The sequence below is a fragment of the Rhododendron vialii genome, chromosome 3a, assembly GCF_030253575.1.
Source record: "Rhododendron vialii isolate Sample 1 chromosome 3a, ASM3025357v1".
Taxonomy (NCBI): domain Eukaryota; kingdom Viridiplantae; phylum Streptophyta; class Magnoliopsida; order Ericales; family Ericaceae; genus Rhododendron; species Rhododendron vialii.
The window spans coordinates 12,230,009-12,247,019 of NC_080559.1; the positions used below are offsets into that span (position 1 = coordinate 12,230,009).

At 37.4% G+C, this 17,011-nt stretch overlaps 1 protein-coding gene across 2 annotated transcripts in view; it reads left to right on the plus strand.

The window, feature by feature from the left end:
- Nucleotides 1-2,557: 2,557 nt before the first annotated feature.
- LOC131321036 (dammarenediol II synthase-like) overlaps nt 2,558-17,011 on the plus strand; it is a 34,466-nt gene continuing 20,012 nt past the window's right edge. The window contains exon 1 of one of the 2 annotated variants that reach the window (XM_058352047.1): nt 2,558-2,936. The gene's annotated coding sequence lies outside the window, so the exon portion shown is untranslated. The remainder of the gene's footprint in view (nt 2,937-17,011) is intronic. The other variant, XM_058352049.1, reaches the window with a different exon arrangement.

Here is a 17,011-nt window from a genome sequence, read left to right on the forward strand (position 1 = left end):
TGCATATCCTTGCATTGAGAAAAACTCTCGAAGAGTATCAAGAAGTTCATCACGAGACTGAAATTTCCAACCAAACTGTCCAACCAAATTGATTCCTTGTTGGTCAATTTGATCACAGGAACTTCCACCAAGACTTTCAATACATTGGTCAATATCCATGATTATTCACAAAATCGACCTACATCAGAAAAATGTTTTAAAAAAAGATTATGGTATCTTATGATGGCAAAGAAAATTGAAGTACATGCATAAAGACACACAAAAAATAAAGTTTACTTAAACATTTTTTTTTCACAACAATAAAGCCATAAATTTGCATAAGAAAGGGAAAAGGTCGCATAATAGACAAGTTTAGTACAGATCCAAAAAATTGGTAACCTATTCCCCTCGTATTCTGCCGCCCCTGGGGCAAACTACCGGAGAATGTACCATGCCATCCCAAGTTTAGTACAGAATATGAATAGGCCACTAATAAAAGAAATAAATAGGTCACTGCAAATAATAAAAAAAGAAAGAGAGAGTACTCCAGTAGAAAGTATGAATAGCATACCTTGAATATGACAAGGGCTCGTGTCAACTTTGTACTCTAAAAAGCCTAGTCAAGGAGATGTCAAATCGAAGAGAAAGAGACAAAACGTAGAATAGGAATGGCAAAAGTCTCTTGAAAGGGAATGCGTAACAACAATTTGGAAAAGAAAATCAATAAAAGGGCAATTTGGGAATGTTAAATTAAGGCTCTTACTACTTTTGAGAGCAAAAGGACAAGGAAGTCCATTTGTCAAGGAGAGCATTTAATGGTCGTGGCAGTAAAATAGCTTCGTGGCATTATCGGCTCCCATTCCTTAAACAATTATTGTTTCTCTCTCTCCCATTCTTCTTCGGTCGTTCTCTCTCTCTCTCTCACACACACACACACACAAATCTCCCCCTTCCTAACCCCACCTTGCAAAGACAAATCTCCATCTCCAGAATTCCCAACCTCCCCATTAATTCCTTCACTTCATAATGATACCCTCACCTCCCCCCGTAAACTTCGACTTAGACATCACTTCCCTCTCCCTTCCTAACCCCACCTTGCAAGGAAAAATCTTCATCCCCAGAATTCCCAACCTCCCCATTAATTCCTTTGCTTCATAATGATACCCCCCGTAAACTTCGACTTCGACAGCACTTTCACCTCCCCCTTCCTAACCCCACCTTGCAAGGAATGATTTTGTACAGTTCAAATTTTGGGTTACTCCGTAATTGATTTATGGTAGTCAATTTGTGGGTGGGTTTGGGTCTTCTGATTTTGGACAGTGAACTGTGGAGAGAGAGGAAAAAAAATAGTACTGCAATTGAATTGAATAGAATTTTATAAGGATAAATATGATAATAGAAAGGATTGGTGCGGAGTTAAGAAAGATTTGAGTAGGTAAAATAAAAAAAGTGGACTGTTGGGTAGCTAAAATACATTTTCCTTGGTGTACATGCTCTAACAAAGTTGGAGCAGTACTAAGTAAAAACCATGTGCCTGATGATTCAATGGACACGGGGGCTCTGCTGTCCATGGGAGGCAGCAGACCCTACTCATCCCTCAAAATGTTTGCTCTCTTTCTTTTGCAATCTTATGTGGCAGACACGTGATTATGAGAGTTTTAGAGACAAAATTTAATTATGTCTCTTTAGAATAATATGATCATAATAATAAAATCTTCGCACCAGTTCAACCGATTCAAAATTGGAGCACTTAATTTTTTAACCATATTTTTTAATATATAAAAAGTCTAAAAAAATTAGGTGCTATAATTTTCAATCCATTTGAACGAGTGCAAAGATCTTATTGTTCTGATCATATTATTTTAAAGGGTCATAATTAAATTTTGTCCTTAGGGCTCTCATAATCACGTATCGCTCCACAGGGTCTTAAATAAAGAGCATATACTTAATTATGAGAGACCTAGAGATAAAAATTAATTATGACTTTTTAGAATAATATGACCAGAATAATAAGATCTTTGCATTGGTTAAAACGGATTGAAAATTTGAGCACTTAATTTTTTAAGATTGTTTATATATTAAAAAAATTAAGTACTCTAATTTTGAATCTGTTTGAACCGATATGAAGATCTTATTATTTTGATCATATTATTCTAAAGAGACATAATTAAATTTTATTTCTAGAACTCTTGTAATTAAGTTTCTGCTCCATAGGATTGCAAATAAGGATGACAATGATTTTTTTCCCTCCCAAAACGCTGCCGTTCAAGGGCTACTACCTTCCATGGACAGCAGAGCCCCCGCATCCTGATTCAATAGTGTGTTGAATCGGAAAAAATTTTCAGTACCGGGTGGGTACCACATGGTGTCCACTTGGCACATTTAAGTCGTCCATTGCATTTTTGGATCACTCGAATTTGAAGAGAGAAAAAAGAAAAAAAGTGTTTGAATGAGAGGAGAGAGAGAATTTTAATCCGAGCCATCTAAAAATGTATTGAACGGTTCGGATGTACCGAGCGGCTACCTAAAAAGTCTTCAACTATAGTTTTTGAAAATCCAAAAAATTACTACTCCCTTTCAGTTTTCATATCAGCACCAAGTGGCCACCCTCCCCCACCACCTCCAAATGTTGCACCCCACTCCTCCCTCACTGCTATAAATACACCCCTCTCTCCAATCCAAAAAACACAACCCACAAACACCACCACCACTGCATTCAGAGAGAAGAAGAGGGAGAAAGCTTGGAACTCCAACAATGGTGGTCTAGAGGGAGAAAACAAGTGGGTTTCGGTTCCGCACTCATCCGAACACAAATTCGAGACACACCAACTCTAGCACGACCCCGAGCACCTCCAAACCAATCCCCAATCACCCGAAATCAGCCCGAGTGTTCTGTTGCTCCGCCATCTTCTTCGATTTTTCCGAAACCGTTTTTTGCCTTCTCGAACGGATTCGAGGTAGAATAATCGCTTCACTACTTTCTCCTACGTATATTAGGGGATTGCATAATGATTTTTAGGGGTATTTCCGGTAGTGAAATTTTGTAGATTTTTATTTGTGGTTGAAAATTTGTTAGGTATTTTTTGTAGTGAATAAGTTGTTGAGAAATGTTAAGTTGTTTCCGGTAGTAAATAAGTTGTTTATGGATTTGTGAGTAGAGTTATTGTAGCAAAAAAAGTTGTTGATATTACAAAAGTTTACACCAAGAATAAATTTTACAATGGACAAATTAACAGGCTGAGTCACGGAAATCTCGCTCTCTTTAAGGAGATTCAAGCCCTCTACGGTAATAAACTGGTACAGTAGAAAATCTCTGACTTGTCCCCTCCATGATATAAACAGCCCGATAATTTATCGTATGGTTCGGACCTACTCTGCACAAGTAGGAGAACCCAAAACTCCAGAAACTCACAAACTAGTTTTATTTAGAGAACAAAGATGGAAGAAAAGAGTATGAGAGATAGACCAAGTGTTGAAAGGAGTTCTCTCTCTCTCTCTCTCTCTCTCTCTCTCTCTCTGGCTAGGATACTACGGCTCCGTTCCAGAAACCTTCTTAAAAAATAAGCAGCTTATTTCACATTTTCAAACTCAAAAATAAAGTAAATAAAAAATAATTTTTTAATTTTTTTTTTTGCATCGTATAAAAGATCTTATCGAGATCTTCCAAACAAGATCCATATTGTATATCTTTAGATTTCAATAAGTCCATAATTTTTAAGCTTGAAATTACCTTCTTAAAAAATAATGACTTTTTTTTTTGTTCCGGAACGGAGCCTACTTACTTACACAACCACTCAACCATGCCTTATATAGGCAAGAAAGAATCCATATCATATCATTTCATTAAAAACTAAATCCCATAGAATATCATTTCATTAATAACTAAATCTCTTACTAAATCCACTTAGATATGGATAGATTTGATCATGATATGATTTAGATTCACTAGATATGAATAAACGTGAAAGATATGCTCTAGATTTGCTAGATATGGATAGATATGAAAGATATTCTCCCGATTCTTTCTAGATTTGCTAAATTTTTCTAGATTTACTAGAGATTCTCCTTTATCCTTCTAGATTTGCCTGAATATCCAAACAACTGCTAAGATAAGAGCCTCTTACGCAAATATACACATAACTTGTAAAGTCTAGCACCAGAAAATATACAGAAATTTAATATTAAAATAATAAATTTCCAACATTCCTCCACCTATTTTAATATTAAATGAGACTCCTGGGCAAAGAGAGATATTATACATCATGAAGGTGTGCTCTGCATTGAACCTTCACTTAGTGAAAACAGTAATCTCTACTCCAGAGTCAGTAGTGGTCTTCGACTTGAACTATGACTGCTTTTGGGGAAATAAAAAATACTGCCCACACATAATAGTCCAGGTATTGACAACTTTTTTATTAGTGGAAACGAAATGGTAAAATGCTGAAATTTTTTTGCTAATGAAAACAAGATAATGAAATGCATTAAATTTTTATTGTGTTACAAAAATGATACTCACACAACAACTCACATAATTTCTCACATACATGTAGGCTACACTACTATGTGTGAGCCCCACATGTATGTGAGAAATTGTATAAGTTATTGTGTTTGAATTGTTGTGTGAATAACATTGTTGTGTTAATGTTGTGGAGTGATGGAAATCGAAAATGATGGCGAACCGCTTCCAGCCGAGGTGTGGCGCGGCTTTGACAGTGAAGAACCGAAATGGGTTTTAAAAACATTTGTTAAAATAACACTTTAGTCCTCCTAATTACCTAGTGTAATGTTTCGGCCCCATGACTGATTTTCTTTTATTACAACTTCATTATTATATTAAAAATTAGAAAGATAAGAATGTTTTATCATCACACACTGCTGCCTAGTGTATATAGATGTTATGTCACGGCCCAAATCCGATGGGTAGAAATTCGTGACATGGCCAGTGATTTAAAAATCACCCCAGGCCTGGATATCAAACAACAAAAATATTATCATTATTTTTTTTAATTCAAAACTCCCAGAATCGTAGATTAAGAATAAAATATTATATTCAGAGTCGTCTAGCGTGCTCACCAATTACAACTTTAAAATTACATAATTGTGGCTCGCACACAGAGCGGCGCTCAATAATATGTTATTTCCTTATTTAGCCATGACAACTGATATCTTTCATTCGCCCTGATAGACCTTCTTTAACCCCAATTTCCTGAAAAGGTTTTATGAAACACAAAACCAATCCAGTAAGTTACGATATACTAAGGCCACATATAAACATGGGATTAAGTAGAATAAAAAAAAAAACATAGCATAATAATACATCAGCTTGCAAAATCATAAGAGATAGAACAATCATATTCCAGTTGCAATCACCGCAAGTGAGACAAAGAGAGATATATCAATCATCATCATAATCATCATATTATCATCTTAACCATCATAGTTTCACCTTGACCATCATCTCGGGCGGTAATCCGGTAGCCCGGGGAGCGACCCCAGCAAAACAATGGAATTGATATCAATCCAATGGATACTAGGCCGTATCCTTTCCACAATCCATAGGCGCCAATTCAAACATAGCTCGTTAGAGCTCTTCGCCCAGATGTTACACCAATACCCATTAAACTTTTTTTTAAGAAAATCAATCCCATGTCTTTATAAAAATCTTTTTCTTTTCACAATTATTATACTTATATATATAACTTATTTTTATTCAACATAAGATTTAATAAAACAATCACAAAACAAGATTTAGGAAACAATATGTACCCATAGTATATTTGTAACTCTGCTCGTTTGAGAAGCACAATTACCATGCGAAAATCTACATATTTATTCCAGAACGTCTTTAAATTTATTTTTCCTTCTCCTCCTTCCTTGATTTCTCTCTCTCTCTCTCTCTCTCTCTCTCTCTCTCTCTCTCTCTCTCTCTCTCTCTCTCCCTCCTTCCTTCCTTCCTTCCTTCCTTCCTTCCTTCCTTTCCTTTAACTAAGTGCCATGTGTGTAGGTGTGGTGTGTGGAGGGGAGGGGAGGGGAGGCCTATTTATACTAATGGAAGAAGATTCTAGATCAAATCTAGAAAATCAAATCAAATCATGATCATAATCTTATGTAATCTAATAATATCTTATATAATCTAATAATATCTAACAAAATCTATATAATATCTAATAAAATCCAATATTATCTAACAAAATCTGGAGCAAATCTTATATAATCTTATAATATCCAAAAAAATCTAACCATATCTAACATTATCTTTCACAAAATCTAACCATATCTTCTAGAATTATCTAATATAATCTAATCAAATCCAATAATATCTAAATCAAATCTTACATAATCTAAGAAAATCCAACTATATCTAATAATATCTAATCAAATCTTAGGGAATCTAACAAAATCCAAGTGTATCTATATCAAATCTTTGTGAATCCAATAAAATCCACAAAATCTAGGGAATTTAATCCGATTCTTTCCGGATTATTCTTTTCGCCTTGTAGTGACTAGTGTCTTATTCCAGTACCCCGATGTTGTTTAAAAGGTTATGGCGATATCTGTAAAGTCTTATAAGAATTGACAGTTACATCGAAAAATACTCTACTTTTATGAATCTTAAGTCACAAATTAATATATTCTCTAAATCTTAACGGTAAGTGACCCGTTAAATGTTAGTTCAGTTGAAGAGTGTCGAGGAGGTATTATGTTCGGGGAAAGAGAGATAGAGAGTTAAGAAAATCAGTGTGATTGCTCGGCCTTTGTTCTTAAAGAAGTATTCAAAATTTATCATAATTTAGGATATTTATTCCGAGAATGACTAGGGCGACAAAATTGCAAGAAAATTTTTGAAGGTTTAAATTGGGTTAACACATCATCCCCCACTTTAAGAAATTTGGTCCTCCAAACTTGACTATAATCTTTAAAATTGATTTCTTTCTTTCTTTCTTTTTTTTAAAAAAAAAAACTGATCAGCCCATACAAAATTTCAAAGGTATATGATATATTATGACCTTTAATAGAGTATTACTACTAAATCATGAGATCCTTACTAGCTTCATAACCTTAAAAAAAATCGAAGCCAATAGTTTTCCTACTCTAAGGCCATCCACAGTGGTATAATCAAAAGCAAATTATTTTTAAAGTTAACAATGTTGGTGTAAAAAATGGCTCACAATGGTATAATCAAGCTTAGCAACATTCTTAGAAATAATCAAATTTTGGGCTTTGGATAATCAAAACTAGCAACCTTTTTCAATAATCAAAATTTGTGGATCTCACACCATATAAGTTAATTGGTTCCAAAATTGTATACACGCATGTTTCGAATGGTATTTTATTCTTCGCCTGCTCTATATCTCATTTTCTTTACCCACAAACTGCTTCTCTTTCTTTTCCTCAAAAAGTGAAGCTCATATCTTTCGTTCATCTACAATTCAACTAATTGTCGCCGGATTAAGGTATTTCACTTTTTTTTTCCATTTCCATTTTATTCTTTTTTCATTCCTCTCCTTGTGATTGAGTACATGAAGAACCTTGCATTCTTTTCCAAATTCAAGAACACATCAGAATTTTTTTTTTTTTTTGAGTACATATTTTTTTTTGCCAAATTCATAATATGAGGAATAGAAGTCACCAATTTTCCCCAAAATTAAGGAAGGTACGTAAACGATATATTTTTGCCCGAAAAAAAAAACGTAATGGGAGGAAGTGATCAATGGTGGAAAACATAAGGAGAGAGTGAAATTGTAATAGACCTCTTATTTTGGTTATAGACTAGAAGTAACCATTGTGGACCTCAACATTGTTAAGCTTAACAACCTCTTAAATGGATAATCAAAAGCTGATGTGTCAACTTTTGGTTATCCATTTTTTATTATACCACTGTGGATGGCCTAAGGGCTGTAGTGGCTAGTAATCTCCTCCGCCTAACAGAAATTACCAATTCCATGCCAATGTACCCAATATAATAATTCTCCATATGTACCTCTTGAATTTTCTATTTTGATGCTTAACTTCCCCCAGACCAATCAACCTTAAATAATACCAGCGTCTCAAAATTCCCAAAATTTGAAATAAAATTGACTAAATAAAATTGTTCCATCCGCCAATAACTCTATCTTAAACCTCAAAATAACGACAGTGACCATAACATAAGTAGGTCTTGCCACCACAATATGTCAAAATTTCATAACTTGTGGACTTGAATTCATTGTTGATCGTCATATTTCCTTTGCACATGTACATGCACCAAACTTTGCCATCAAAGGAATTACTTTGCACCAGCCCCAGTCCAACAATAGACATGAAGAATACTCCTATTTCTTTTTCCTTCGGGACTAAACTCCCTTTGACTAAAAATGGACCCCAAAGAGAATTTTAACTTGTATGCATATATCAATTTGAATTCCCACCTGGAACTATATAACCACATTTTACCAATGCCATTTACTTCTGTAGTTGTCACATGGAGCAAACCTTTCATTTCTTTCATCCACATGTGCACCCATGCACCACCATAATGCCACTTATAGAAGAATTTCTCCTCATTTTTTTTTGCAAGACACACTACTCCTCACTGTTTCCTTTTGGCATAAATAGAGCCATAGAGGCACGATAAATATTCCGCACCATGGTCCACCCAAAGAAGTATAGCTTTTACATTATCTTGCTACACATTAACTTCCTCCTATTGTACAACTCTCCATCTAAAAGTCTTGTACTAAGTTTTGTTATCCGTCAATTCACACCACACCTCTAATAATCAACTAACAATTTACTAGCAAAACCATAACGAAGTAGAATTACTTCATTTTAAAACTCGGGGTTTCACACTACAATACCTTCCTGTCTAGCAGAATAATACCAATAGTAATCAATTTCAGTTTCCTCAGCCCTTATATCTCAAGTTTCTTAGTAACGACATCTAAATAATCTTGATATGCTGAATGTTAATAACCCAAAATTTCAACACCTCAAAAATAAATAATCTTTTTCATTGAGTTCCTCATTAGTGCTTCTCATCTAGAATTACAATAGTTGTGACGAGTAACCCCAAGACCCTTTGTTCCTCGATTTACTTGATCATGCAAATGCCTATTGAATACAAGGAATCAAATGTCCATATGTAAAGATAATGTTCTTGAGCACTCTACAACTTTACCTCTTATAATGTTTCATGAATCAAGATTAGAATTCTCATAGTCTTAGTGCTCCTCTACGAAACACGCGCCTCTAAATATTTTGATTCCCCTTAGTTCCTCCATCGCAATTCGTAAAATACAATGTTCCTAAGCAAAACAAATTCCCTAAACATTGGAAGTTGACCTCTCTAAAACATATTCTTACAAATCCATGGAAAATCATTGACCAATACATGAAACTGTTATCCTACTATTATTTAGGCGACTCTAACTCAAAACTCACATAACTTTTTTATATTCAGACTCCAAGTGTAAGGGATCCTCCAATGACACCCCTCAATCACACCAACAGTACTCTCACATTTTCGACACCTACTTTCTTATGTATATTTTCTTGGCCCCGTATAGCACCTTTATACTATACCATAGCCTACAACACTTCCAAAACAATAATTTCTTATTATGCCTTAAAATATAGTAATTCTTCAACCCAAATGCCTAGTCCATAAATAGCACAATACAGTCCTCAATTTCCAATAGCAAAAACGACACCTATAAACACCCATAATAAAATAGTTCCATGTCTAATTTCTTCTTTCTGCAACTTCAAAGCCCAAGAATTTAATGCATCAAGGGTCACTAAAAAAAAAAATCAATAACCTCAAAGATATCGTCTTCGTGCTAGCCCCAATTAAATAATCAGTATTAAAATTTTCTTATTAAACATCAACACATACCCAAAAGAAATCTCCAACACATATACCCTATATCATAAAACCCAACCACTACAAAATAACTCAAACTGCTCATACACCCCATATTGGTAAAAACTCAATGGGCATACCACTTTATCAAGCCATCCATCTAAAATATCTAAAACCCACATGTTCCATCAACCCTTTTTTTCCCATATAGTGGTCACTAGTTATTCTCATCTCCTATACATTAAATACCCTGACCACCCATAATAACAAACCTACTAAGGCAAACTTCATTATCATGTTGTACCCATTTTCTAACAACCTACATATCTACAAAGCCTCAAAAATTAATGTCTAGCACAAACTCCTTTCCTTTTCTATTTTTTTTTCCAAATACCAGATGAACACCAATACTATACCAACTACGAAACCCCAATTTATGCAATACCTCCAAAAATGAATGTCTCCATACCAGCAAATAGTTCTCCAAACAATCTCCACCACGTTAACCCTCTAAATTTCCGATTGCGCCCTTTTTCACCAATTATCTTACTACCTACATTCTAAATTATAGGAAAGAACTAACAAAATAGGCAGCACAAATAAATGAAATGGGTACCAGCTTCACCCAAATAATATGGTATTCTAAACTACCCCTTTTTTTTTTTTGGAAAAAATGACCAGTAACTAACCTCCGCATTATTAATACATTATTCCTATTTGTAACCAGGTTAGTAACCCTACTATAGAAATATGATCCATAGGTTCCACAAATTTCCAAGTCCAACCGTTCGTAAAATTCATAGGTCAATTTTGTAGTCTGTTTCAATCGTCCGCTAGAGTCATGAGGTTTGTCTCTATTCGACTCATTCTAGCTATTGAGAATAATATAAGAGAATAACGCTAGGATATTTTTGGAAGGGACACCAGACGTTTGATCAAAGTTTGAAATAGGAGAAACAAATAGAACTATGCCGCCGTGTTGCTAGAGATATAGAGTGTTTCATCAAGATCAGTCAGGAAATCATTGAAACTTAGATGTGGGGGACTAATCTAGATATAGCTCTTGAAATTGCGCCGGCCGAACACATTTTCAAAATAACATCCAAGATCAGCCGCCCGATGATGATTCAAGTGTGACTTGTACAATGATTAAAGTGAAGGAATTCAATCGAAGAGTCGTGATGAGGACAGATGACATAACAATTGACTAAAAGTGTTAGGATCGACACACACACGATTTACGAGTATAAACAGTAAAGAATCAACACAGAGATATACATGGTTCCCCAAAACCGGGTACGTCCACAGGAGCGAGAGCGGCTGCTGTTCTTTATTATCACAGTATGAATTAGGGTTTGCAACATAGAGTATTTATATTGACTCTATTCTAACCCTAAACTGGTATTTGGTCTGTATCCCAAAAATACCCCTATACGAACCATACCGTATAACGCCCCCTGCACCCCCCAATAACATATGAGCCATAGTTCTAACAATCTCCACCTTGGCGAATTCACTCTCGCCCCTTCAGAAGATAATCATCACTATCCAGTAAGTTGGGGGGATGTCTCCCTTTTCCTAGCATCGGGAGACATTAACCAAGTCCAAGCAATGCTTGAACTTGTCTGCAGTAACCGTCTTTGTCAACATATCAGCTGCATTCTCAAAAGTGTGCACCTTTTCCAGTATCAAATCTCCTGCATCAATCAACTCTCTCACCTTGTGAAACCTCACGTCGATATGCTTGGTTCGAGTATGATACACCTGATGCTTTGCCAAATAAATGGCACTCTGACTGTCACAATGCAACTGAACTCCACCTTGATCTATGCCAAGCTCCTTAACAAACCCTTTCAACCACAATGCTTCCTTAGCTGCCTCAGTGATGCAGGGAGGCGTGTCGAAATAGAAGGACGCGCAACAAGGACAATCACGAATAAGTTTGAACTAGAGATACTCTCTCTACGAACAAACAATTAAGAGAAAACTTCTCAAATTTTCATTAATAATTCATAAAACAACTCCCTCAACCTGAAGGCTTACAACTTATTATATAGGAAAAAACCCTAATCCTAATTGATTCGTCCGAAAGGAAGCAGAATCAATTAATTAACAAATATTACCAAAAGCAAAATTTCTACTTTAACTAGGATATCAAATACTAGAAAGAAATATAAGGTTGCCAAAACAAGAGGCAACTAAAACGGAATTTCCTAACAAAATAATAAACTCAAAATAATGCGTAATTAATTTATATTATTCATATTTCTGTTCTGCATCATTCTCCACGTCTTGAAGAAACTCGTCCTCGAGTTTATACAGTTGAATACGCCGAAACCTATCTGCATCAAGCTTGTTCTTCAAATTAATTTTTTCGACCCCAAACTGTGGAGATGAGTCTTGAAAAATAAAAGCAAAATTGTTTGTCACAACTTGTTCTAAGTACGCAATCCAACAATTCTTCTTTGAAGTACCTTCAATAAAATTCCAAAACGGATCAACAAATTTATTACGCCAGTCAACTTCACCATCTTCAAGCTCGGTAACAACTTCTTTTTGTATTATTTTCGGATTTTCTTTTTTTGAAATTTTCTTCACTGGTTTTTCATCAAAAACTGGTGGCTTATTCCAATCCACTACTGGATCTGAAATAATATTTGATGTGAATGGCCACTCGATGGTAGCTTCATCCACTTTTGTCCTCCCCTTCGACTGATGGTTACCAGCCAAAGGTTTGGTGATAGAAATATCATCCGACACCTCCTCCTCTTTCGGAAACCGAGGTTGAACCGGACAATGGCGAGGTGGGTTCCCCCCAACAGCCATGGCAGCCATCTGATTGGTTAGGATGCCAATCACATCCATCACACGCTACTCAAGTTGTTGGAACCTCTCCTCCATTCGTGCTTCTCGTGCAGCTTTACTTCGATTATACACATCTTCAGCAACAGCATAACGACCATAACGAACTCCTTGTCGCGCCATGATCCGGAATCGAGCGCAGGCTTTGATACCAACTGATGTAGGGAGGCGTGTCGAAATAGAAGGACGCGCAACAAGGACAATCACGAATAAGTTTGAACTAGAGATACTCTCTCGAAGAACAAACAATTAAGAGAAAACTTCTCAAATTTTCATTAATAATTCATAAAACAACTCCCTCAACCTGAAGGCTTACAACTTATTATATAGGAAAAAACCCTAATCCTAATTGATTCGTCCGAAAAGGAAGCAGAATCAATTAATTAACAAAAATTACCAAAAGCAAAATTTCTACTTTAACTAGGATATCAAATACTAGAAAGAAATATAAGGTTGCCAAAACAAGAGGCAACTAAAACGGAATTTCCTAACAAAATAATAAACTCAAAATAATGCGTAATTAATTTATATTATTCATTTTTCTGTTCTGCATCACTCAATCACCGCCATATACTCAGACTCAGTAGTGGATAAAGCCACCAGAGGTTGTACCATGGATCTCCAACAAATAGGCCCACCCACAAGTGTAAACACATAACCAGTTGTAGACCTTCTGTCATCCAAACCCCCAGCATAATCCGCATCCACATACCCAACAATTGAAATCTGACCCCGTTGCCTACCAAACATAATCCCGCGATCTGAAGTACCTTTCAAGTATCTGAACATCCACTTGACTGCCTTCCAATGCTCTCTGCCTGGTTTGGCCATGTACTTACTGACGGTGCTAACTGCATGTGCCAAATCGGGCCTCGTACAAACCATTGCATACATTAAGCAATCCACTGCACTTGCATAAGGCACCCTTGACATATCCTCAATTTCTTCATCTGACACCGGACACTGAGCTGAAGATAATCTGAAATGACTTGCCAATGGAGTGCTGACCGGTTTGGCATTATTCATACTAAACCTCTCCAACACTTTCACCACATAATTCTTTTGAGATAACCACAACTTACCAGCTGACCTATCTCTGCGAATTTCCATCCCAAGTATCTTCCTAGCCGCTCCTAAATCCTTCATGTCAAACTCTTTACCCAATAAAGACTTCAACCTATTTACCTCAACCATACTCTTCGCAGCAATCAGCATATCATCCACATAAAGAAGCAAGAAAATATAGGAACCATCATCAAGACTCTTAACATAAACGCAACAATCATACTCACAGCGTGTGTACCCAATCCGTATCATGAAAGAGTCAAACCTCTTGTACCATTGTCTTGGAGACTGTTTCAGCCCATAAAGGGACTTCTTCAACTTACAAACAAGATGCTCAGTCTCTGGCTGCTTGAACCCCTCAGGCTGTTCCATGTATATGACTTCCTCCAAATCACCATGGAGGAATGCCGTTTTCACATCCATCTGCTCTAACTCCAGATCATAGCTAGCCACCAATGCCAAGATAATCCTGATTGACGTATGCCTCACCACTGGAGAAAAGACCTCATCAAAATCAATCCCCTTCCTCTGTGAATACCCCTTTGCCACTAACCGAGCCTTGAACTTTTCCCTCTCCTTTTCTGTTGCTGCCTCTTTTCGCTTGTATACCCACTTACAACCCACTGGCTTCTTTTCCTTAGGCAGTTCTTTCAACTCCCAAGTCTTATTCTTATGCAAAGACTCCATTTCCTCTACCATGGCTTCCATCCATTGGTCCCTTTCAGAACTCGTAATAGCATCCTGAAAAGTAGATGGATCCCCACTAGTAGTAGTCAATGCATAAGAAACCAAGTCATCAAACCCATACCTCACTGGTGGCTTGATAGTGCGCTTGGTTCTCCCAGCGGCCAAGCTTTGCTGCTGCTGTTGATCAAGCTGTTCATCTAGCTGAGTATCACCTATATCAAAACTCTCCAGCTCAATCTGTACGCCCTGTTGTTTGCTGTTCACTTCCTCTGACTCAGAATTTTGAACCCTCTGATGTGCCTTGATCATAGAGTCCTCATCAAATACCACATCCCTACTGATCACCACCTTCTTTGTCTCTGAATCCCAAAGCTTGTACCCTTTGACCCCTTTCTCATAACCAAGAAAGATACACTGTCTAGACTTCACATCAAGCTTTGACCTCTCATCACTGGGAACATGAACATAGGCCGGGCACCCAAAAATTCTCAACCCTGAGTAGTCAACCTCTTTCTCTGTCCACATTTCCTCAGCTGCCTTCCCATCCAAAGCAGCACTCGGTGACCTGTTTATAACAAAGCATGCCATACTCACTGCTTCTGCCCAAAAAACCTTCGGAAGTCCCGCATTCAATCTTAAACACCGTGCCCTTTCTGCAATGGTCCTGTTCATTCTTTCTGCCACCCCATTCTGCTGTGGTGTCTTTCGAACTGTAAAGTGGCGCTGAATCCCATGTTCCTCACAAAACTTCAGAAAAGGCCCATTCTTGAATTCTTTCCCATTATCTGTCCTGAGACACTTAATCTTTTTCCCTATCTGGTTTTCCACTTCAGCTTTCCACACTCTGAACTTAGCAAAGACTTCAGACTTGTGCTTCATGAAGTACACCCAAACTTTCCTTGAAAAATCATCAATAAAGGTCAAGAAATACAGAGATCCTCCTTTCGAAGCTACCCTCACTGGCCCCCAAACATCTGAATGAACGTAGTCAAGAATTCCCTTCGTTCTGTGAGTTGCATTCATAAACTGCACCTTACACTGTTTTCCCAGAACACAAAACTTGCAGAAATCCAATTTACACGATTTAACCCCTTTCAGCAGATTCCTCTTATGTAGCTCTAACATCCCACGCTCTCCCATATGTCCCAGCCGCATATGCCAAAGCATAGTATCATCAGTATCGTCTGTTGTAGTGGCAGCAGCTCCACCTACAACTGTACTCCCTACCAACTTGTAAATATTACCAGGAACTTTACAAGCCTTCATCATCACCATAGCACCCTTTGTTACCTTCATGACTCCACTCTCTGTTTTATACCCACAGCCATTGGAGTCTAAAGTTCCCAACGAAATTAAATTCTTTCTCAATTTTGGAATATGTCTAACATCCCCCAAAGTTCTCACAACACCATCATACATTCTGATTTTAATTGTGCCTATTCCTATGACTTTACACGATGCATCGTTACCCATAAGAACATTGCCATAATCCACTGACCTATATGTGTTGAACCATTCCTTAATAGGAGATATGTGAAAAGAACATGCTGAATCCATAATCCATGAATCTGCCATGTGATCTGAACTTGCTGAGACCGAAAGCATATCACCATCATCTGACTCGTGCTCCACAACGTTTGCAGAAGTTGATCCATCTTTCCTCTCCCCTGTCTTTCCCTTCTTCTTCCAGTCAGTTCCCTTACTCTTCTGCGGACAGTCTTTCCTCATGTGCCCCGGTTCATGACACCTATAACACTTGAACTCAAACGTGCCCTCGGACCTGTTCTTTGACTGAGACCTCCCACGCCCCGAAACTGATTTACCCCTCTCATTCTTCCTGCCACGATCCCCGTACCCTTTAACCATCAGACCTTCACACTGCAGCGATTCTGTTTGTTGCTTGCGTTGATTATACGCCAGAAGGGCTGCAGTGACTTCCTCCAGTTCTAGGGTTTCTTTCCCCCAAAGTAAGGTTGTAACTAGGGTTTCGAGAGAAATCGGTAGTGAACACAGTAACATCAGCGCTTGGTCTTCCTCCTCAAACTTTACGTCAATCCGTTGCAGGTCGCTCACAACCTGATTGAACGTGTTGATATGCTGAATCAGATCAGCACCCTCGGCCATCTTCAACCCAAACAGTTTCTGCTTTAGAAACAGTTTGTTCGTCAACGATTTTGACATATACCTGCCCTCCAGTTTAGTCCAAACCCCAGCCGGCGATTCATCACCCAACACGTGATACATAACTTCGTCTGCAAGACACAGACGAATCGTACTCACCGCCTTCATCTGGAGTTCTTCCCAATCGTCGTTAGACATGGCTTCTGGCTTCGCCTTTAATCCCTTGTACAAGCCACAATCCGAAATTTGAAGTTCCATCGAACTTCATCACATCGAACTTCGAAACAGACGAACTCGATGACATCATTGTTCTGTGTGATCTAAAACAGCCTGTAGCTCTGATACCACTTGTTAGGATCGACACACACACACACACACGATTTACGAGTATAAACAGTAAAGAATCAACACAGAAATATACGTGGTTCCCCAAAACCGGGTACGTCCACGGGAGCG